This window comes from Cherax quadricarinatus, chromosome 34, assembly GCF_038502225.1.
Source record: "Cherax quadricarinatus isolate ZL_2023a chromosome 34, ASM3850222v1, whole genome shotgun sequence".
NCBI classification, from domain to species: domain Eukaryota; kingdom Metazoa; phylum Arthropoda; class Malacostraca; order Decapoda; family Parastacidae; genus Cherax; species Cherax quadricarinatus.
Genome location: NC_091325.1, coordinates 5,520,722 through 5,544,147, shown reverse-complemented (window position 1 = coordinate 5,544,147; position 23,426 = coordinate 5,520,722).

Here is a 23,426-nt window from a genome sequence, read left to right as displayed (position 1 = left end):
ATCCCTTTGATTCATCTGAGTCTTCAACTTCCAATTGTGACCTCTTGTGTCTGTGTCCCTTCTCTGGAACATCCCGTCTTTGTCCACCTCGTCTATTCCGCGCAGTATTTTATATGTCGTTATCATGTCTCCCCTGACCCTCCTGTCCTCCAGTGTCGTCAGGCCGATTTCCCTCAACCTTTCTTCGTAGGACAATCCACGTAGCTCTGGGACTAGTCGTGTTGCAAACCTTTGCACTTTCTCTAATTTCTTGACGTGCTTGACTAGGTGTGGATTCCAAACTGGTGCTGCATACTCCAGTATGGGCCTGACGTAAATGGTATACATAGTCTTAAACGAATCCTTACTGAGGTATCGGAACGCTATCCGTAGGTTTGCCAGGCGCCCGTATGCTGCAGCAGTTATCTGATTGATGTGCGCCTCAGGAGATATGCTCGGTGTTATGCTCACCCCCAGATCTTTTTCCTTGAGTGAGGTTTGCAGTCTTTGGCCATCTAAACTATATTGTGTCTGCGGTCTTCTTTGCCCTTCCCCAATCTTCATGACTTTGCATTTGGCAGTTGGCAGGGTTAAATTCAAGGAGCCAGTTGCTGGACCAGGCTTGTAGCCTGTCCAGGTCTCTTTGTAGTCCTGCCTGATCCTCATCCGATTTGATTCTTCTCATTAACTTCGCATCATCTGCAAACAAGGACACTTCTGAGTCTATCCCTTCCGTTATGTCGTTCACATATACCAAGAACAGCACAGGTCCTAGGACTGACCCCTGTGGAACCCCGTTTGTCACAGGCGCCCACTCTGACACCTCGTCGCGTACCATGACTCGTTGTTGCCTCCCTGTCAGGTATTCTCTGATCCATTGCAGTGCCTTTCCTGTTATGTGTGCCTGATCCTCTAGCTTTTGCAGTAACCTCTTGTGAGGAACTGTGTCGAAGGCCTTCTTGCAGTCCAAAAATATGCAGTCGATCCACCCTCTCTCTCTTGTCTTACTTCTGTCACCTTGTCATAAAACTCTAATAGGTTTGTGACACAGGATTTTCCTTCCCTGAAACCGTGCTGGTTGTCAATTATACACTTGTTTCTTTCCAGGTGCCCCACCACTCTCCTCCTGATGATCTTCTCCATGAACTTGCATACTATACACGTTAGTGATACAGGTCTGTAGTTTAGTGCCTCATGTCTGTCTCCCTTTTTAAAAATTGGGACTACATTTGCCATTTTCCATACCTCAGGGAGTTGCCCAGTTTCAAATGATGTGTTGAAGATCTTTGTTAATGGCTCACACAATATCTCTGCTCCCTCTTTAAGGACCCATGGAGAGATGTTGTCTGGTCCCACCGCCTTTGAGGTGTCAAGTTCGCATAGCAGCTTCTTCACCTCCTCCTTGGTTATATGTACCTCATCCAGCACTTGCTGGTGTGCCCCCCTGTTCTGATTTCCTGGAGTCCTACTGGTTTCCACTGTAAATACCTCTTTAAATCTTGTGTTGAGCTCCTGACATACCTCTTGGTCGTTTCTTGTGAATTCCCCATCACCCTTCCTCAGTCTGATTACCTGGTCCTTGACTGTTGTTTTCCTCCTGATGTGGCTGTACAACAGCTTCGGGTCAGTCTTTACTTTTGATGCTATGTCATTTTCATATTGTCTCTGAGCCTCCCTTCTTATCTGTGCATATTCGTTTCTGGCTCTTCGGCTGATTTCTTTATTTTCCTGAGTTCTCTGTCCTCTGTACCTTTTCCATTCTCTAGTACACCTAGTTTTTGCCTCCCTACACCTTTGGGTGAACCAAAGACTCGTTCTGTTCTTCCCATTATTTCTGTTTCCCTTGGGAACAAACCTCTCCTCTGCCTCCTTGCATTTTGTTGCTACATAGTCCATCATTTCTTGTACTGGCTTTCCTGTCAGTTCCCTCTCCCACTGAATGTCTTGAAGGAAGTTCCTCATGCCTGAGTAGTTCCCCCTTTTGTAGTTTGGTTTTTCCCAGCCTATTCCTGCTACTCTCTCCACTTGGAGCTCAACTATGTAGTCGAAGCACAGAACCACATGATCACTAGCTCCCAGGGGCCTTTCATACATGATACCCTCGATGTCCGAACTACTCATGGTGAATACAAGGTCCAGCCTTGCTGGTTCATCCTCTCCTCTCTCTCTGGTAGTGTCTCTAACATGTTGATGCATGAGGTTTTCCAGTACCACATCCATCATCTTGGCTCTCCATGTTTCGGGACCCCCATGGGGCTCCAGGTTTTCTCAGTCAATCTCCTTGTGATTGAAATCACCCATAACTAGTAACTTTGCTCCCCCCATGTGTGCTCTCCTGGCCACCTCGGCTAGTGTGTCGATCATTGCTCTGTTGCTCTCATCGTATTCTTCTCTTGGCCTCCTGCAGTTCTGCGGTGGGTTGTACATTACTGCAATTATCACCTTATGTCCCTCAGACTGGATTGTTCCTACTAAGTAGTCCCTTTCGCCCATGCCATCCATTCCTTCCATTTTCTCAAAATCCCACTGGTTTTTAATGAGCAGTGCAACTCCTCCTCCCCCTCTCCTCCCTCTGTCTTTCCTGAGGATTTGGTATCCGGATGGAAAGATTGAATCTGTTATTATTCTGGTGAGTTTTGTTTCTGTGAGTGCTATTATGTCTGGGGATGTCTCTTTGATTCTTTCGTGCCACTCCTCATACTTGTTTGTTATTCCATCTGCATTTGTATACCACACCTTCAACTTCTTTTCTAAGATTGTGGTCTGGGAGGTATATTGGGGTTGGGGAAGTGGGGGATCTGATAAGGAACTATGGGTTGTTGCTGTGGGGGTGGAGTTTGTAATGTAGTGGGTGGGGGCATTGGATGTGGCATGGGTGTGTGTGTGTGTGTGTGTGTGTGTGCGTGTGTGTGTGTGTGTGTGTGTGTGTGTGTGTGTGTGTGTGTGTGTGTGTGTGTGTGTGTGTGTGTGTGTGTGTGTGTGTGTGCGATGCCTCTGAGTATTTTGCATGTTGCAATAACATCCTCTTTAAGACTTCTTCGATATGTAATTCTTTGAGTATATCCTTATAGCTCAAATTTGTTATCTCAGGATCAAACCAAGTGACAAATTTCTGAACTTTCTTAAATTCTCCTTCGCTCATAAAATGGGCCTATCAAACTTACAGCTTTTTTTTTCAAAACGCCGGCCGTCTCCCACCGAAGCTGGGTAACCTGAAAACAGATAGACACTTTCACCATCATTTACACATAATCACTGTGTTTTTATTTTTATTTTTAGTAAGCTGCACGGGAAAGGGCGTTACTAGTCCATTGCTCCCAGCATTTAAGTTGACTTTTACAATACGCATGGCTTACGGATGATAGATTCTTATTACACTTCCCCATGGATATGAAAGGAAAATAATAAGAACAAGGACTATTAAGAGAAAAAAAAAACTCACATGAGTGTGTATTCATAAATATGTTTATAAATGCGTAGAGTAACCTAAGTGTAAATAAAAGTTGCAAGATATACCTGCTATCATGTGTGTTTATGAGACAGAAAAAGACACTAGTACTCCTACCGTCATGTATTACAAATATATGTTTCTGTCTTACACTCATTGGGCAGGACAGTAGTACCTCCCTGGGTCGTTGCTGTCTACTAAGTTTCTACTACTGTTTTAATTCTTTATAAAGTAGATGCCTTTGAGGCACTGTATTAACGTCTTTGAGGCAGTCCAGCAATATGCAGCCCACCCACTACTGTCCTTCATATATTACTTTCTTCACAAAATCATACAACATTATTAGAGTCTTAGGCATAATTTCCCTTCCCTGAACTGGTGCTGTTAACCTATGTTGAAGTATATACTTTTTTGGCCATTTGCTATCCTCCATCACTTTGCAGCGCATGTACATCAGGAATGCTGCTCTGTATGTTAAGAATATAATTCGCGATACCGTGGCTGGAAGATTTCTCAAATTTCCCACACACTGTACGGGAAACTTCTGAAGACGTTTCGATCCGCCCGGTTTATTATAGTCGTATATCGCTGTGACTTAATAATGGCCCAAAACAGACCCAAACATCGTCTAGTTTCCTCTCCGAAGTGATGTTAATGTGTGAAATGTGGTGTATGGCTTCCTGACAGGAATCTTTGTATAAAATTGGTCATACATATCTGTTTGCTTGGTGCCTGAAATTCCTGTCGCGTATAAGAGTCTGCCAAACTAGCTCATAAAATACATTAAAGAATGTAGAAATCCATTGCCACACTTACCTCCCTACAACCCTTCTGTCTTTTTTTTTTCATCCTTTACTCTACCTCCCCACCATCCATCACCCTTCACCCTCCTTCCCCATGTAACATTACCCATCACATTACCTACCACTCTTCACCTCCCTCACCCATTCTTCCCTTCCTCCCATCTGGCACCTGCCAAATAATACTCACTGGATATAAAAATAATGGATTCAGGTTGCCTGGATAGCAATGAACAGTAAGTCACGAGGGATGGACACGTCACACCCACACCTCTGATGCAACCAACTCACTCCCGGAAAATTGAAAATCTACGCTCTGGATCGACAAGAGAAGGGTGACTGGCGTATATGAAGTGGTCTATGTTGGTGATTGACGCATGTGGCTTGAGGTATGTTGCTAGATGACCTACGTAAGTTCTGTGATATGTTAGATGTATTATCTCGATGTTCTGTATACTAAGAAAAACACCCATTGTCGTCGTTAGGAGTCACCATATGATCAGTTTTGTACACAGTATGTTGATGCATGATGTGCATTTTTTGTGGCATTTAGGCGTGTTATATGTTGTGATGTGTTGTCACGACGTGGCCATGACGTGTGACATATTCATGTCGTACAACTACAGAAAAAATATCGCCCAACCTATGTAGAGACAGTAACCATTTGCGTCTCAGTTTTGCCTCACCAGACTGCCAGTCATGCAAGCACAAGACCTGACATATCCAGCAGAAGAAAGACACTGTATCCCCGAGTCACTGAGTGTACAAAAGGAAAGAAATCGGAGTAAAACATTTGGTTATCACAGAGCAGTAATGTTGCCTGAGAATCACGTCCCTGGCGCCACTCGAGTTCATGTCAACAGTAAACCATATTGCATTCTCTCCCGTCTGTCACTACGCTCTAATCTGATATCTTCAGGTTTTGTTTTGTTTGCTTGGAGGCTCAGGTGGCGTGTCTGCCTGCTGCTACGTAGGTTTCTGAACGTTCAGGTGACTCCTTGTCTCACAGATTATTGCTATCAGCGTTTATCATTTAATTCAAAAAATCATAGCGATGTTTACGCTGTCACACACACGAAAACAAACCAGTTATCCGCATATTAACTCCTTTGAGAATTTCGAAACAATATGATATAAACAAACAGAGCTGACAGACACTCAATTAAAAAATCACCGAACTATACCATAACTTTGTTCATAAACTGCACTGCTGACTCTTCATTCAAGAGTGTTGCAAAACTTGCTCTGCAGTTTAGGCTATTGCAACTTGTTCAACACCCTCGCAATGCCACAGTCAAGTGAAGCCATTCCCGTAAAATCAGTGATTGAAACCGTGGTGAGGAGTCAGCACATTTATAATCATTGTAGGCGAGCACCAACAGCCTGACTGATCAGAGACCGGGACGCAATTAGCTCTCAGAGGATCATGCTTCCCCATTTACTTTCCTTTAATGATCCGAGCGGGCTTAGCGCTTCATGATACACAATCTTCACAGCATTATCACTGTAGATTTGGTAGTGCGTATGGGTAAGGATAAGAGTGGAGGTGCAACAGGATTATGCGTGGAGGAAGCAAGCGAAAGGTAAAATTAGGTTAGATGGAAGAGATGGAGTTAGAAAAGTCATGAATAGAAATAATGGGCACAGAAGAGGCGAAGGTAAAGGAGGCGTTCTCTGAAATGGTGGATTTTTACCTGGTGGGGATTTTTGGAGGCAAGAATTAAAGAAGTGAGAGTATGTGTGGTGAGAATTAAATAGGTGAGAATTTAAGGGGTGGGATTTAAAAGGGTAAGAGTCGAGGAGTGGTAAGTATAAATGTCGAAGTATATAAGGTGAGGATGCAGAAAGGAAGGTCTGGATTGTTTGGAATGGACTTGAGTGGATCTAAATTCTTTCCGGAACCAAAACATAACAACGTATGATCCAGTAAAACATATTTTGCTAAATGCATTTCACATTAGCAAAATATGAAAACATATAAAAATATAAGTAAACGTTCCAGTTAGAAGACCATGTTTTAGCTGACTCAGGCGATTACTATCCATGAAAGACCATAACAATGGAAATAACGGAAAACCAAACACACCAGGAGAGGGTAATCTACAATTTTCCCGAAGAATGAAAAAGTTACAATACCGTGGCTGGAACAATTCACCAGTAGTGACTTGACAATGGTCCAGGAGGAACCGAAATATCATCATGAGGCTCTCTCTTAAGAGCTATATATATATATATATATATATATATATATATATATATATATATATATATATATATATATATATATATATATATATATATATATATATATATATATGTATATATATATATATATATATATATATATATATATATATATATATATATATATATATATATATATATATATATATATATATATAAATTTCCAAAGTAAACAATATGGATGCAAGCTAGAATTATTAAATCTAATCTTTTCTCAACCCTAAGTAAAAGTCGAAAAAACAACAGGGAACGGGAGAGTGTTTGAACCCATTCCCTGATTTGTTTGCAGTCGTGTTATTACGATTTCGTGTGTTCAGTTTTTAATAACTTCCCACTCTGATTCACACTTGTTGCCTTCAGAACAAATTCTGATTCCTAAAGAAACTAGTTTGGCTAGAAGGGAGCCTCCAGTATGATAATCATCTACTTTCACAAATTTGTGCTGTAATAGTTTAGAAAAACGTTCCTGTGTGTGTTGAGGAAAGATACATAGAAGACGCAACAGAATCCTCAAACTTAGTGACCACCTATAGTTAGAGAAATAGCAACGAGAACTTAAAGTTTTTTTTTTTTGGGTAGTCACATACATTTTCTCTGTCTTCCTATATATTTTTTGGTCTATCCAGCATGCTCTGTCTCTTTCCTTTTTCGTTCCATAGCCATACCTTCACCGCTTTCTCTCTCTCTCTCTCTCTCTCTCTCTCTCTCTCTCTCTCTCTCTCTCTCTCTCTCTCTCTCTCTCTCTCTCTCTCTCTCTCTCTCTCTCTCTCTCTCTCACTCTCTCTCTCTCCCCCTCCCTCCCTCCCTCCCTCCCTCCTGCCTGCCGTCCCATCAGACTAGTGGTCACGTTCAGAGTAAAGGCCGGTGTTCCCAGGATGGCAATACAGTCGTTACTCTCCAATGATGCAGCATCCCTGACTCTCTCAGGCCTGACGAGTTACATTCCTTCTCCTTCCTCCTCTCTGGAGTCACCCACACACACACACACACACGCACACACACGCACGCGCGGACACACACACACACACACACACACACACACACACACACACACACACACACACACACACACACACACACGCACGCACGCACATACAAACATACACACACACACACACAAAGAAACACACACTGACCACCTTAACAAGGCCATCCTCAGATCATCAGAAAGGCAGGCGAAGCCTTACACACTTTTTTTCTTTCTATGTTAACATAACTGTAAAGATTCTGAAGACGGATGAGAATGTTTGGACGAGAAACTAGCTTGGCATCAGCTCGACGAGTAAGAGGAAGAGAGGAAGGTCATAATCTGCCTTTCTGTTGCCTAAGTGAATTTCAAGCAAATTTCTTTATTTACACTTTCAGGTTAGGTTAGGTTTAACTAGGTTGGATTGCCGTCACTTAAAAAATTACCAGTTAGTATCAATAAATAGAATAATTCATTAAGGCAATAAAGACCTTTGGATTGTTAACAGAAACCGGAGACTCACTGTGTGGACTCTGCAATACACAGTTAAATGATCACTTTCTAGGACTCGTGTCAAAGTCATATATCCGACTGTCTTATCAAAAGTGAAAAAAAAAGCATAAAAGGGAATGTCTTGATGCTGGTGAAGATTTATTAATGCAATGAATCAGAGAAACTCTCCTATTCCTCGGCATATGCTCGGCATGTCCCACTAATATAATGATAATGAGGGGAAAAATCCAAATAGCCCGTCACCACAGGAAAAACGAAGAACAAAAGAAACACTGCAGCTCCATCACTCGAGCGTCTGAAAGTTCCTGCGGTGGAATTCACACAAGAGAGTTGCAGAGCTTGTATGATGGGGCGACCCTGGTTTTGTTTTGTTCAATCACCTACATGCTTGGTCAGTCAGGTGTGTGCGGAGCCACTCCGATGCCTCCACCTTCGTCTCAAAAGATTTCGCACATCTACAGTCGCCGTTTGACATACGAGTCTTCCTTCCATCGGGTTGAAGCAAGTTTCAAGACTTTTCCGTAGATTATTATTTATAACCGCTGCTTTTTCTCAGAATGAGCTCTGATTATGTAAGGCCTATCGTCAAATGATTCAAAGCAGATCGTATAAAGTCGTGTGAACGAAGTGCAAGGAAGTGGCGAGCATGAACCTGAAGAGTTGATTGTTGGTGTCCCCCGCAGTGACCAATAGAATGCCTGAGCGTGGCGATCGGCTTCACCTGAACCTGAACGTACTACGAGGAGGGACAGGAGCAGAAGCAGAGGCTCTCTCTCTCTCTCTCTCTCTCTCTCTCTCTCTCTCTCTCTCTCTCTCTCTCTCTCTCTCTCTCTCTCTCTCTCTCTCTCTCTCTTACTCTCTACTTCTTTGAGGCAAGACCATTAAGTTAGTTTTAAGAGTGAATACGTAGCATCGCTCAACGAGCTGGCGTCCGTCGTACAAAAAAGTGCTAATTATTCCTAAAACAGAAAAAATACATCAAATCTCAAGTTAGTGTAATATCACACACGTTGTTCTAGCCCGGGAGGCTCTTAATGTTCGCTTGTTGTCGATTCAAGGGCGATGAAACCTCCTTAAGGGATTGTTTGCTGGCAATTAGTCCGTCCCTTACGTCTTTGTGGTTTAGCTCTGTTATGCCCCACACCCACAATTTGCGTCGACGTGATGTTCTGAAGATAATGGCCGAGGGCAGAGAGCCCCTCGGACAGCATGTGCCTGCGAGCAGTTAATTACCTGACTGGACAAGCCCAGGTGGTCACCGCCTCAAGGTTGTCCTTGCCCCAGGGAAACAACACTTTGGCTGTAATCGCGTAAGATCCATTTTCATGAAGCACAAGGCTGGGCATCTTACCTGGGGCGAACCATCATACTTACGGCTGGAGCTGTAGCTCTCAGAGACTGCTGACCACAACAGACGTGGGGGCCACACAACCTCACCTGCCACTCACTCTCCTGCTGGAGGACGTGTGGTGGCCGCCGGCGCTGTAGGTGGGGTCACCACCTCGACCCACTCCCCCTCAGGTACTCATTTGCATAGTCTTGCAGCGGCTTGAAGAACGCTGGCAGTTTCTTTCTTGTGAGGAGTTGTGTGGGAGGAGTGTGAAGGGTACTGAGGCAGCTGTACCCAGTATCATCATCTTGTCATAAGTTAATAGGCACAATTTCTTTCCATTCACACAGGTGGATTCTTTCGAAATTCTGCAGGAGAAAAAATCTCCTGATAATCTCTTCACAACGGAGCACTCTTATCAGAATGTTAGAGTTACTGGAGAGCTAATCATATGTGGGTCGGTATACACACACACACACACACACACACACACACACACACACACACACACACACACACACACACACACACACATATATATGTATATATATATATATATAAATATTATATATATATATATATACATAAATATATATATACATAAATATATATATATATATACATAAATATATATATATATATATATATATAAATATTATATATATATATATATATATATACATAAATATATATATACATAAATATATATATATATACATAAATATATAGATATATATATATATATATATATATATATATAATATATATATATAGTATATACTATAGACAGACATAAATATATATATATATATATATATATATATATATATATATATATATATATATATATAGATATATATATATATATATATATATATATATATATATATATATATATATATATATATATATATATATATATAGAGAGAGAGAGAGAGAGAGAGAGAGAGAGAGAGAGAGAGAGAGAGAGAAAGAGAGAATAAGAGATGTAATAGTAATGTGTAATGAGTACTAATTTGGTAATGCCATTTAAATCTCACAAAATGACAGGATGCTCTTGCATACATTAACTATACGTAAAGATACTTATTACAAGAAAATTAGATTTTTTTTGACTGGGCCAGACTGGAGGACTTGATTTGTATTATTATCATTAGTCTTTTTATCAAGGGGGTGAGGTGATAAACTCGTATGCGCCACACAGCGCCTTGGAAAATGAAGGCAATCAGGTTCGACCCAAGGAAAAGAAAGACAGATTCAGTTCCTTGGATCGAAGCACGTATCTTGCATCAAGGCACCTTCCTAAGCTTCATTCATGAATGAACTTAGATATATACATAACATTATTAAGGACATTTTCTAAATATTATCGCGAGCTTTACCTGACATATCATTGTTCTAGATAGCTTGCTGGCAGGATAACGCCTGGTTAATTATTCACCACTGACTTCGACCTATTTTCGAGAAGAGTCAAGACAAATATACTGGTTGTTGGTGAATGATTCTTCACAAAAATCTTATTGTTTGTGTGTAAATATTGTTTTGTTTGTGAATGAATGCCTTATTGTTTTATAGATAAATATCTTATTATTTGTGGATGAATATTTTATTCTTGCTTGGAAAGCCTAAATTCCCCTACCAAAACTCAAATAATTTTTTCGCTAAAGACTTTTTTTTATCAAAAGTCTGATGCTTGTTGGTAAAACGTTATTTTTTTGTTTGTTTGTTTGTTTGTGGGTAAAAGTATAATGTCTAAAATCCTGAAAGACTTACATCTCTCCTAAAAATACGCAACTTCCCTTCATATTACTTTCACATCCTCCTAAAAGTCTAAAGTCAAGTGAGGGTCACTACTTTCTCCTGGAGTCCTTCCAGTACACCCAGTCACACAGTTTTGTAAACGTGGTTCCAGCAGTTAACTCGAGGTAATCGTGACCAATGGAACCGTCATGACATGCAAGTAGCGAAGACACCCCAGAGAGGAAACAAAACTATATGGTCCTTTGCCCCAAGGGGAATTTTTTTTTCTTTATATATTTTGCTGCATTTTAAATTTCGAGACTGTAATGTAGTTTAGCTTTTGGTAAACAGAAAACTTATTGCGTTTAAGAACATTTTTTTTCTTTCACTTATACCTTACAGTTATCACTTTTCGTTATTCCTAATTTACTTGATAGATATTGTGCTTTATGACCCTGACGGCCACTGTGCCTTATAGCCCTGACGGCCACTGTGCCTTATAGCCCTGACGGCCACTGTGCCTTATAGCCCTGGCGGCCACTGTGCCTTATAGCCCTGGCGGCCACTGTGCCTAGTAACCCTGACAGGCACTGTGCATTATGACACTGGTGGTCACTGTGTCTTGATGGCCACTCTGTCTTATGGCCCTGACAGTCACTGTGCCTCATGGCCCTGAAGGCTTATTAACAAAATATTTGCCATATTAGTTTATTTAGCAGTGAAAAAAAAAAACCTTTGGCCAAGGCATTTTAGCCTCGTTCTTAGACATACGTGACTAACTAAACAGTGATTCTAATAAACTTTTCCTTTTAAATATGAAATATAATAAAAAACGGAGAATACTTCACTAATTCTGCTTAAAGAATAGCATCATTCAATCAAGCTGAGAAGGAACATGAGCCTCCAGTCGGCCTAACATACACACAGCATTGAACTTCAAACTCATCCATTCATCCGCAATTCTCTAACTCCCACTTCCTCCATTCGTCCATCAACCCTCTATCCTTCATTCGCTTGTCAGAAGTCGTGGAAAGCACAAAACATTCACTACCTCCTCACAGTACTGCAACTCTTCCTCAAAATATACGACCTAAACAACCTACAAAAATAAACTTTAAGTTAGGTTACTTTAGGTTAAATTATCCTTAATTTATTTATAGTTACTCGACAATATAATCCATAAAGGGAAGGGTTACATCTGGCAGGGGTATACAGGGTAGTTTCTTAATTCGTTAGAATCCATACCTTGACGGGATTCTCACTGCTGTGTAAGCACGCATCACCAGGATCACAGCAATGCAGCGCTGGGGACAGCAGACTTCGCAGTCAGTAGGGAATATTAGATGCTGAGCTGCGTAGCTTAAATGCTTAGGTGAATTGTCAAGGAGAAGGGGGAGGTTGTCTTTGTTATCTCTCTCTCTCTCTCTCTCTCTCTCTCTCTCTCTCTCTCTCTCTCTCTCTCTCTCTCTCTCTCTAAACAGGCATCCTTAGCATTTTAAAACCTGGCAATATAAATTTATTTAAGTGAAAGCTAATTTACAAATGCATAATTTACTTAATGTTTAGTAAATTAAGGCAAATAATTCCAGAATATTTCATATCTCCAGTTATCGTTTATTATAAAGACATGCATTGATTATTATGCACAAATAATACTTAATATTAAATATGGTTTAATTATTATTCATTTATTATAAAATGTAGATATGTTATGAACAGACATACAAAGATAAATTCACCTGAAGCACACTATAAATCAAATAAGAGAATTGTTTTTTTTCTTTCATGTAAGTTACATTGTACTGGTCCATTGAACAAGGTTAAAGATCAGCGGGAATTTTATTACCAGTTTCCTTGATGATGGTTAGATAACTGCTTCAGCGAAAGCGTGCACGCGCAGGGACACACACACACACACACACACACACACACACACACACACACACACACACACACACACACACACACACAAGGATCTATGAATCGACCCCTGCAACCACAATTAGGTGAGTACTCACACACACATATACACACACGGGTCCCAGGGCATTCCATTACACACTGGAATTATAACCCGACTTGCTACAGACTCAGAATATCGACCAAAGACATGAACAATCACACAAAACTTCTATATTTGAGTATGTGAAACTAGCAGAAAAGGAAAATGGGAAGTAAAAAAAAAGGCCAGCCTACATGAAAGGAAAGGAGAAAAGGAGGAAGTGGGTGAAAATATTTAGATTTCACAATAGTTGATTTGAGCAGCAAAATGGACGAGGAATGGGAAAGATAGCTAAAAAGATAGTTAAAATTCTCCAGTAGGAAACTGTGAAAATGTGTAAAAAAATAAAAACATAGCAAGAGGAATGGGAGAAAAAAGACAACAGCTGCTAAAGATAGAGCTTGAAATGTATAAAGGGAAATAAAAAGAAAAACAGGCCCCTGCGAAATGAGGGAAACCAGAAAGGGAAGATGGAAAAATAACTTTAGTAGAGATGCTCATTGAAACGAGAGGCACAGAGAGAGTGAGGAGGGAACATCTACAGCAGCTTATCAAACAACTGCAGTGAATCAGGAAGTACCCACACGACTAACGATACCCAATCAACCTAAGCTTCTGGACAGAAGCAGATCGAAAGAGGACCCTGAGACAAAAAGTGTTGCTCGCCTTAGACTGCCAGAGTGTATGTACTAAGGCAACAGTCATGTCATTTGCCCTCCTTCGGCACGAATGCTTTGGTATCATTTGGGTGAATGGCTTCGCCCTCCTCCAGTAGGAAAGCTATGAAATTAAATACATATAACGACGTAAGTATATACTTACAGCATTATCGTCGCTGTCATTGTCAACATCATAGTCGTAGATGACATCATAACATCGTTATCGTCGTCGTGGTCATTGTTGTAAGAATAGTAATAATAAATAATAATGATAATAATAATTATTATTACTATTATAAATAATTATCATAATAATATCAATAATTGTATATTCTCACTATAATATTTGTTTTTGGTACTGAGGCTTAATCCAACACAAGAGATCCGCAACACGAGTGAAGAAGATAGTCTGTACCTGACCAGAATGCCTCTCTCTCTCTCTCTCTCTCTCTCTCTCTCTCTCTCTCTCTCTGACTCTGCCTCTGCCGAGCCTCTATTGTTCCTCAACATGCTAATTGATTTTTTAATGAGGGCTACATCATTCTCCGCTTTCGTGAATACACTAACAGCGATTGCCTTGACTCCGTTAGTGATTTTAGGGCACAGTGGAGGTTCCTCTTTTGTGTGTATTAATGGCTTGTAAAATACTGGTTATCACAACATTGTGTGGCTGTTAATTTTAAGTATTAGACGTTTAGCTGATGCTATATTTGAAGGGCTTGAGTTTTCACAAAAGTTTTGAGAGAAATTAAGAAAATTAGGTTGGCTGGTTGGTTAATGGGGTTTTAAAACCTTGACGAGGGTCATTAAGGTTACATTTAACCTGTTCATCATCATTCAAGAATACTTTAATTTCTAAAATAGGGATTAAAGTAAGCGCTCATTGTATACACAATGAAAGACATAAACCTCTCGGTGTATGTATCTTGTATTTCCTATAAATATTAGTTTTTAGCAACAAAACACCTTTTTATTTTTGAAACGCATGACTGGCGTACATGTATGATAGACTACGGTATATACTCTGATCAGAGCTTTAACTGATTAGAGCGAAATGTATCATATAAATGCAGATTAGATCTACACTTAATGTTTGTCTACCCTACACCTTTCTAAGTAAAATCAAGACAAATGCTTCTAATATTTGGATATAAAATAGGTGTGCCCAGTTAGATCAAGTATTTTCGATGAAGAATTGCCGGTTTAAAATGTCTGATGGACAGTTTTTGTGTATCTTGTCCTGTCCCGTCTCACCACACCCAGCCCTGACCTTAACCAGCTCAGGCAAAGAGGAACACAAAGATATCACTTCGCACTTGGCTGAAAGTCCCAGGTTTTGAGCGCTGTGGTGTTGCCTTAAGAAAAGGAGGATCATTGCTAGGTTTCACTTCTTTGGAGGGCCTTTGTGCAATAAAATATATAAAATTGGTAACGATGAGGTGAGGTCAGTTCCCAGCTCTTGCGATACTATACATCTAGTACTCAACTTTCGTAGTACCGAAGATTCAGTAGTCTCCACTAGTTTTACCGGAGGTAGAATATGACTCACGAAATCGTAATGACACGATTGCAAACAAACCATACCACTGGCGGAGATAGAACCCGCGATCAAAGAGTCATAAAACTCCAGACCGACGCGCTAGCCACTGGGCCAGCTGGCTACAACAAAATTCGTCCACCTAGGTATATTTATGCACCATAGGTTTGTGGGTATGGTTTGAGGTAGAATATTCAGCACTAGTGGTAATGGAGGTTCGATACTCAGCTGTTGTGGTACTAATGGTCCAGTATTCAGCATATGTAGTACTGGACGTTCAGTACGCACCTTTTCTAGTAATGAGATATTAGGCAATTGGCTTTCTTGGTAGATATCCAGGCTTTTCCCCAGATCAAGACTGCTCTGCTTACCATAATTTATGTAGATCAGGAAATTCATTCAATCTCTTAACAGTTCCCAAGAAACAGGTTGCTTATACTAATTCCTGAGAGATGCTTTGAAACGAGAAACTAATTTTTTTCTGAAGGGCATCACAGGTTATCATAACGCTCCCAAGAGTGGTGTATGACTGGGACGATCTTTACACAACACTGCCTGGCATCTAAGTGAATGTTTCTCCGGCCAGCAGCCTTGCTTCTCTCAACGTCTCTGAGCCGGAGAAGTGCTGTAATTAGGAAGGTGAGAGATCAAGTGAACTAACAGCTCTGATCTCGAGTGGGAAAGGTTAGAACATAACTGAATAAACAGTTTTTCTCACAATATCTGGGAGTTGGGGAGAAGTGCTGCAAGTGATAAAGTGAGAGTTTAAGTTTACAAGCAGCAAAGAGCTTGAACAAAAGCAGCATCAGCAATAATGATGGCTAAGGCCTTATCTCTGTTACCCTGTCGTGGAACTCAAGCAGGTTTGTGTGAGACAGGATTTAACGTCTCTAAATTCTTGTTGATTGTCGTTTATGAAGCCGCTTCTCTCCAGGTGCTCCAGCGCTCTGCTTCTGAGTATCTTCTCAGTTACTTAAGATAGTATACGCGTCAAGGATACTGAGCAATAGTTCATCTCTAGCTGTCTGTCCCGTGACGAGGATATTTTGAATGAATTCTCTTTTAACTATAGTTCAAGAAATTGCCTTTTTCATTGTTTCGTATGTGTGCTATGAAGCTATGAGTTCGTATCTCCAAAGTTAAATAAATTTAAGGTGAAAACCATGTCATATTTTGTTGGTTCCTCCTGTCTCCTCAGTCTTTCCACATGCTTTCCAGTCTATTTCTTTCCAGTTAATGTTACCCAGAATAAGGTAGTTCTCTCTCTCTCTCTCTCTCTCTCTCTCTCTCTCTCTCTCTCTCTCTCTCTCTCTCTCTCTCTCTCTCTCTCTCTCTCTCTCTCTCTCTCTCTCTCTCTCTCTCTCTCTCTCTCTCTCTCTCTCTCTCTCTCTCTCCCTCTCTAACAACTTGTAACTCCATGGAGTAAGAATTAAAACATCTTCACATGCCCACCTTCGCTGTATAAGGTATCCGATTCCTTATAACAGAGCTTCAGGAAGGCCGTAATGCGCCTTCTACTCACAGCCAAACTTGCCCTACCGTAGCCAGCATTAGAGGTCCCTTCCAGCACGCCCGTCCCAATGGCCAGTCACGCCCACACGCCCACGACCTTGTGACCCGCTCCCGCCCACTCTCTGACCGCTCCGGACATCAGATATACGCCAAGCTGGTCGTAATGAGAAGTATACGCATACACGCGCTCGCGTGCATACATAATTATACGGTTTGAGTATTGGGATCCACCTCACCAACCTATCCCCGTTTTCTTTAAAGAAATTTCATTACGAGATTCTCAAGATCAGTTTCTAAACGATTCATGTTTCTACATTTTATGTAATTATTATTATTATCATATTCAATAGGAAGGATTGAAAGTAATAAAGCACTTGGCGAAATGGGAAACAGTGAAATTCAATCCAATAAAGGGGCGAGAAGCTCCAATTCCTTGGAATCAGGATCCATTCTGCAGTATTAAGGCTTCCCGTCGCCCCTTTGAAGGTTTAGTTTAGGTGAATATGACCAGAAAGCGTTCAAATCTATACTAGTATCACTAATGATGCGAGAGTGGCTTGGTCTCATGGTCTATTTGTAATTGACATGTTAAAAATTGCACGATGCTTCACCCAGTTATATAACACCAGCGTTGAAAGTTCTAAAGTGATAGAATCACACATTCTCAAGTTTTGAGAAAATTGGAGTAAGAAAAAAATCAGGCCACCACTTATAGGTCCCCTTTCGTGGATTTCTAATGAAATAATAAGAGAACCAGCAGCAGGGAATACAACTGCACTGCGCTATTCTGAGAAAAACTTTCCCTCACTCCTTCAGTTGCAGCCTTGCAACATTGCATAGCTCCTGATGACGCACTGAGAAGTGTGAAAGTGCTTAAGCTAAAGATTTCCACCCCCTGTGGGTTGTTTTGCACACACACACGCATATATATATATATATATATATATATATATATATATATATATATATATATATATATATATATATATATATATATATATTTAGAAATTAAAAATATTCTTGCTTGTTAGTGAACAGGTGAATCGCAGTCTTAATGACCAACGTACAGTCGATAAGCTTTAAGCCTAACAAACTGCCACATAAATAATATTTGAATGCTGCTTAAATTATCCAAATTAACTTCAGACAATTTAAAAGAATGTTTCAATTTGCTCCCACTCAAACCGTAATTAATAGTATATTGTTTATTATCCAATTTGTATGAGATAATTGGATCGGTCTTCAATTTACAGATAACAGTTTTAAAATATTTCTCCAAGGTTATAGCACAGCAGCTATACTTTAGCTTCACAAGGAAACATCTAGCATATGGTTTTTCAGTTGTTTTTTTTTGTCTTGGTGTTAAATGAAAGAGATGGTGATATTAACTTGAGAGTCTCTTTTGAAATATCTCCAGGATTGTCAGCTGGTATTAAAAAAAAATGTGTTTTTTTGTTTCCTTGTGAGAATTAATAGTATTCCTGGACTATTTTATTTTAGGGAATACTTATTGACATTGATTTTGCATCAGAAGTCAAGGGAATTCTTAGAAGTTATGCAAGTTTTTATCTCGAACATTTTTTTATTAATATTATTATTGTGATAGTAAAGGGGCATTCGGTATTTTTGAAATTGCATGTATTTTTATACCGAAATAGTAATTTGTTTTGACATACAGAACTTTTATGAAAAATATAGGATATTCAAAACTGTCAACTTATCAAGACGATTTTGACGAGAGATAAATAAATGACAAGTAGAAGACGAAGAGAATAAACACAGTTTAAGTAACTAGAAACATGATGGTTTTACACGCCTAACGCCAACATTGTATATAAAACACAATTTATAAAACAAGCATGTATTGGGACAACGTTTCGCTCAGGCTGGATCTGATAAAGCATTACTTTGACCGATATGTTGTCCCTGTGAAAGTTTTTTCTGCGTATTGCGTCCTCATACACAAGTAGTAAGTTGTTCGCTTATCGCGGGGAGTTCAAGCAAGTTTGGCAGACTATTTACGGACGACAAAAGCTGCCAGAGCCGCTGATGTGGCCGTCAGCACCACGCATACCATTACCGCGCTTGCCCGCTATCAATTTGCATTGCTAATCACTGATCCAGATTTTATGATGACTTGCTAATTAGTTCATTAGCGAGATGCGATGTAATAGCCCTTAGTCCTATACCGTCCATGGATGACGTAGTGGATGGAAGAGAGATGGAATGACTTAATGTTGTGTGGTGGCTCGGCAAGCTATTGAGACACTGGAAGCGATTTTAACCCTCCCTAGATGAGGGTGAGAGTTTGTCTCGTGATTACCGGACGGAGGATCGAAACTCTACACACACACTGTGTGGAATTACTCACGCGGGGCCATAATGATGATATTTTATTCGTCAGGAACGAAGTCTTGACATGGGTCTTTACCAAATGGTGGCCTGTCGCTGGTTCCCGAAGGAGTGGGGAAGTATGCACAGGTGGGGTACTGTTTACAGCCCTATACCGGGATCACTCCATTAGCAAGGGCCCCTCGGTTCAAGTTAGGAGACTTTTACAGTCTTTTGGCAAGGGCGTGGCGTGTCCTCTGCAGTACAAGTGGTGTAGCAATTAGCTACAGGTCTACCTACCCAGAGTCTACCTGAAGAGCATTCCGGGAATCAATGCCCCCGCGGCCCGGTCCATGACCAGTCCTCCCGGTGGATCAGGGCATGATTAACCAGGCTGTTACTGCTGGCAGCTCGTAGTCCAAGGTACGAACCTAAGCCCGGATGACATGGCACTGACTTTAGGTATCTGTCCATCTCCCTCTTGAAGGTAGTCAGGGGACTATTGGTAATTTTCCTTACGGCTGGTGGAAGGCTGTTGAACAGCCTTGGGCACCGGACATTTACTGTGTTTTCTCTTAGTGTACTAATGGTGCCCCTACTTTTCATTGAGGGGGATGCTGCACCGCCTGCCAAGTCTTTTGCTTTCGTAGGGAGTGATTTCTATGTGCAGATAAGGAACAAGTCCCTCTAGGATTTTCCAGGTGTAGATTATGATGTATCTCTCTTTCTCTTTCTCAGATAATGATGGATTTTAATGGCTATGAAGATGAAGACGCTAATGTTGGAAAAAAAAAATGTCAAGACATAAAAATATACACTTAAAGAGACCGCTGGGTCAACCGAACATCCCATGACAGGAATTTAGGTTTCTGTCTCCTTATTCCATCAAATGTATCTCATTTATAAACCGTTATTATTACTTTCCTTTTCAGCATATTTTTCTACATATCTTTTACATGTACATATGGCTTTGAGACACATTTCAAAGACACTTGTTCCATTCTTTAATTTAGGATTGTAAAGTAACACTACGTTGTGAAAGGGATCAAATTACACACACACACACACACACACACACACACACACACACACACACACACACACACACACACACACATATATATATATATATATATATATATATATATATATATATATATATATATATATATACATATATATATATATATATATATATATATATATATTTATATATATATTTATATATATATATATATATATATATATATATATATATATATATATATATATATATATATATATATATATATATATATATTTGTGCTAAATCCAGAAACTCTGGAAAAAATGAGAACGAACGTAGGATGGCGGTGGTGTCAACCCAAAGTATTTTAATCATAGAGCGAGCAGCGGTACCTAGGTCAACAAGACACACCCACGGCCCTTCACAGACGCCTACATCATTGTCCAGCTGCACACATCCGCCTTCAGACTCCCGTAGCCTCTCCCAGCTCTTCAAGGCACTCCCTAGATGCCCACGGCCCTTCCCAGCTGCCAACAGCCTTATTCAGAATTCCACGGCAATCTTCCGAGCTAACATCCTAGACACTCACAACCCTCTTCAGACACCTGCAGAATCCCGTCAATGCTCGTAGCCCTCCCTAAAACCCACAGATCTCCCAAGCCGTCCGAAACCCTTCGTCCAAGAGCACAGCCTTTCCCAGGTGCTCACAACTCTCATACTCTCACAGCTTTCTTCAAATTCTCTCAGCCCTCTCCAACAGCCCATGACTTTTCTACACCAAAGTACAACTTCGGCCAGTCACTCCCACGCTCCTTTACTCGTATTGCTGTAGCCTTGATGGTCCGTCTAACTCTCTGACTCTTTTTACAGGTGTCTTTTATGTTTCCTAACTGTCTCTTTAATTTTAGTCACTTTCTTCTAGCAACTTGTTCCATCACCTAGTATACTGGTCTACCTCTAGTGGTCAGGTTCTTCTCCTAGCAGTATTTATCTTCCTCTGGCTACGTGTCTCTTTTATCAAGTTATCAGCTTCAGCTCTTTAGTTATTTTTTAGCCACCGTAAATACTTGTCTTAGCCCTCCGTTGTCCCTGCTATTGTTCGTTTCTTCCAGATTCATCTTTGATCTCCTGAGCCTCCCTGTTTACCATACTTATTACTCTCCTGTTTGATGAACCTAAAAAAAAAAAAAAAAGGGCAGTTTCAATAACTCAGTTAATTTTAATGTAAGATGCTTGTTTCTAAAGCCAGACACAGTGATAAAAGATTCACAGAGGTGTCTAAGAATGTAATAATCTCCATAACTTGGATACTCGAACATTACACAAAGATGCTGATTGTAATTTTTATTCGAAGTCATTTTATTCTTTTCTCTGAGACTGAGTCCTCGGAAGACTTGCACCAGAAGTAGAGCCACAATCTAACGGGCTCTGGAGCCAGACCTGCTCCCCCCAACAACTACAAACAATCGCACTGGGATGGTCCAATAGTGGAAAATATTGCCTCAACAATGCTTCAGAGTGTGTCAGGGAAGGATAGGGCCCGCCTCCTGGCAGTGAGAGCCCCTCATGCTGGGGACTTTCTGTTGGCTGTTCCCAACTCCAGCCTTGGCACACGTCTCGACCCACAGACCATCCGCATCGGTGTTGCCCTTCGACTTGCCGCCCCTATTCTCGCCGAACACAGGTGTATTTGTGGCAGTGAAGCAGCAGACCGATTCGGGTACCATGGTCTTGTGTGCCGTAAATCCGAGGGAAAGATTGCAAGACATGAGGAGGTTAATAACATTATCAAGAGGAGCCTCACAACAGCTGGATGCCCAGCAGTAAGGGAGCCCAACTATGCAGATCTGATGGCAGCCAGAAGCGTCCAGATGGTATCACCCTTCAAGCCTGGACAGATGGGAAGCAGGTGGTGTGGGACTATACATGTGCATCTACCTTGGCTGATACCTATCTCCAATACACCAGGGAGGAAGGAGGGGCAGCTGCCAGCTTCAGGGAGTCCCAAAAGTCTAGAAAATATGGAGAACTTGCCCATCATTATATGTTTGTTCCCATAGGCTCAGAGACCCTTGGCTCATGGGGAAAGAGTGCATCTAAATTCCTTAAGGAGCTGGGAAAAAGACTCATCAGGGTAACTAGGGATCCAAGGGCAGCTAGTTTCCTGTTCCAGCGGCTCAGTGCGGCTGTTCAAAGGGGTAATGCCTGCTGTATTTTGGGCACACGCCCCAGCTCTGAGGAGCTGGATGAGATTTTCGCCTTATAATCGGTGATACACACGTAACAACATGTACCGTATGTGCCACCTTATATCAATAGTGTATCTCTTGGATCTTCTGTACCATATTATGTAATAAAATATTCCTATTAGTAAATATATATATATATATATATATATATATATATATATATATATATATATATATATATATATATATATATATATATATATATATATATATATATACATATAATATGCATAATACGTAAAAGTACATAGTTATTAGTTACAGTCTTCGTTAGTTTCTGCAATTTCTCCTTTTTTCGAGGGCGAATATCTGCAGAGGTCAGTGTCCGCCTGTGGCAGCCATAAAGCACTCACCAGATCTAGGGAAGAATGTGAATGATACACAATACTGTTGTTTGGGCGTCTTCCTGTGGGTGAGCTGGAGAGTCAGGGCGCCGCCGTGGGTACCGTTGCTTAACTGCTGGCCTTTTGACAGATTCCTAAAACTTTTTTTTTTTTAACTTTGCAGATACCTGCTTTATGCTCTTGATAAACAATGTTACTCGCGACTTGTTTTTATCTTTTAGGAATGACCTCATACTTACCGGCAAATGCGTAAGACAAACACATTTTCCTGTACAAAATTTTGCTTTGGGCTTCCGGAAGCCTTGCCCAATGAAAGCTTGCCTTATATTTTTTTTCTACCAGTTGGTAATGTTAACATACGATTTGTCGTTGATTTTTTTTTTTTGTAAAATACTTACGGTAACTCCAGTTATTGTTTTATATGTTGTTAGATTGCAGGACTTCACTAAAAAAATTCTATGTAGTTTTTTGTTGGCCGGGGATGACAAATATATAATACTGATGGAACACTAACCATACATGCAACCAATTGTTTAACTGAACCGATTGCGGTTCGTTAATTTTTGCCTGAAATACAAAAACATTCGAGTTAGGTTACCCAAATTAACCTACGTTTACATGGTCTTTTGCTCACAGTGAGAAAATGGAACAAAGGTGAGGTTTACGTTTGTTTGTGAGGAAAATACGAGCACAGTAATTCTAATAAATCTTTAAGTTGGTGGGTGGGTTGATGTATCACCTCGCTAACCAGATTTATATAGCAGC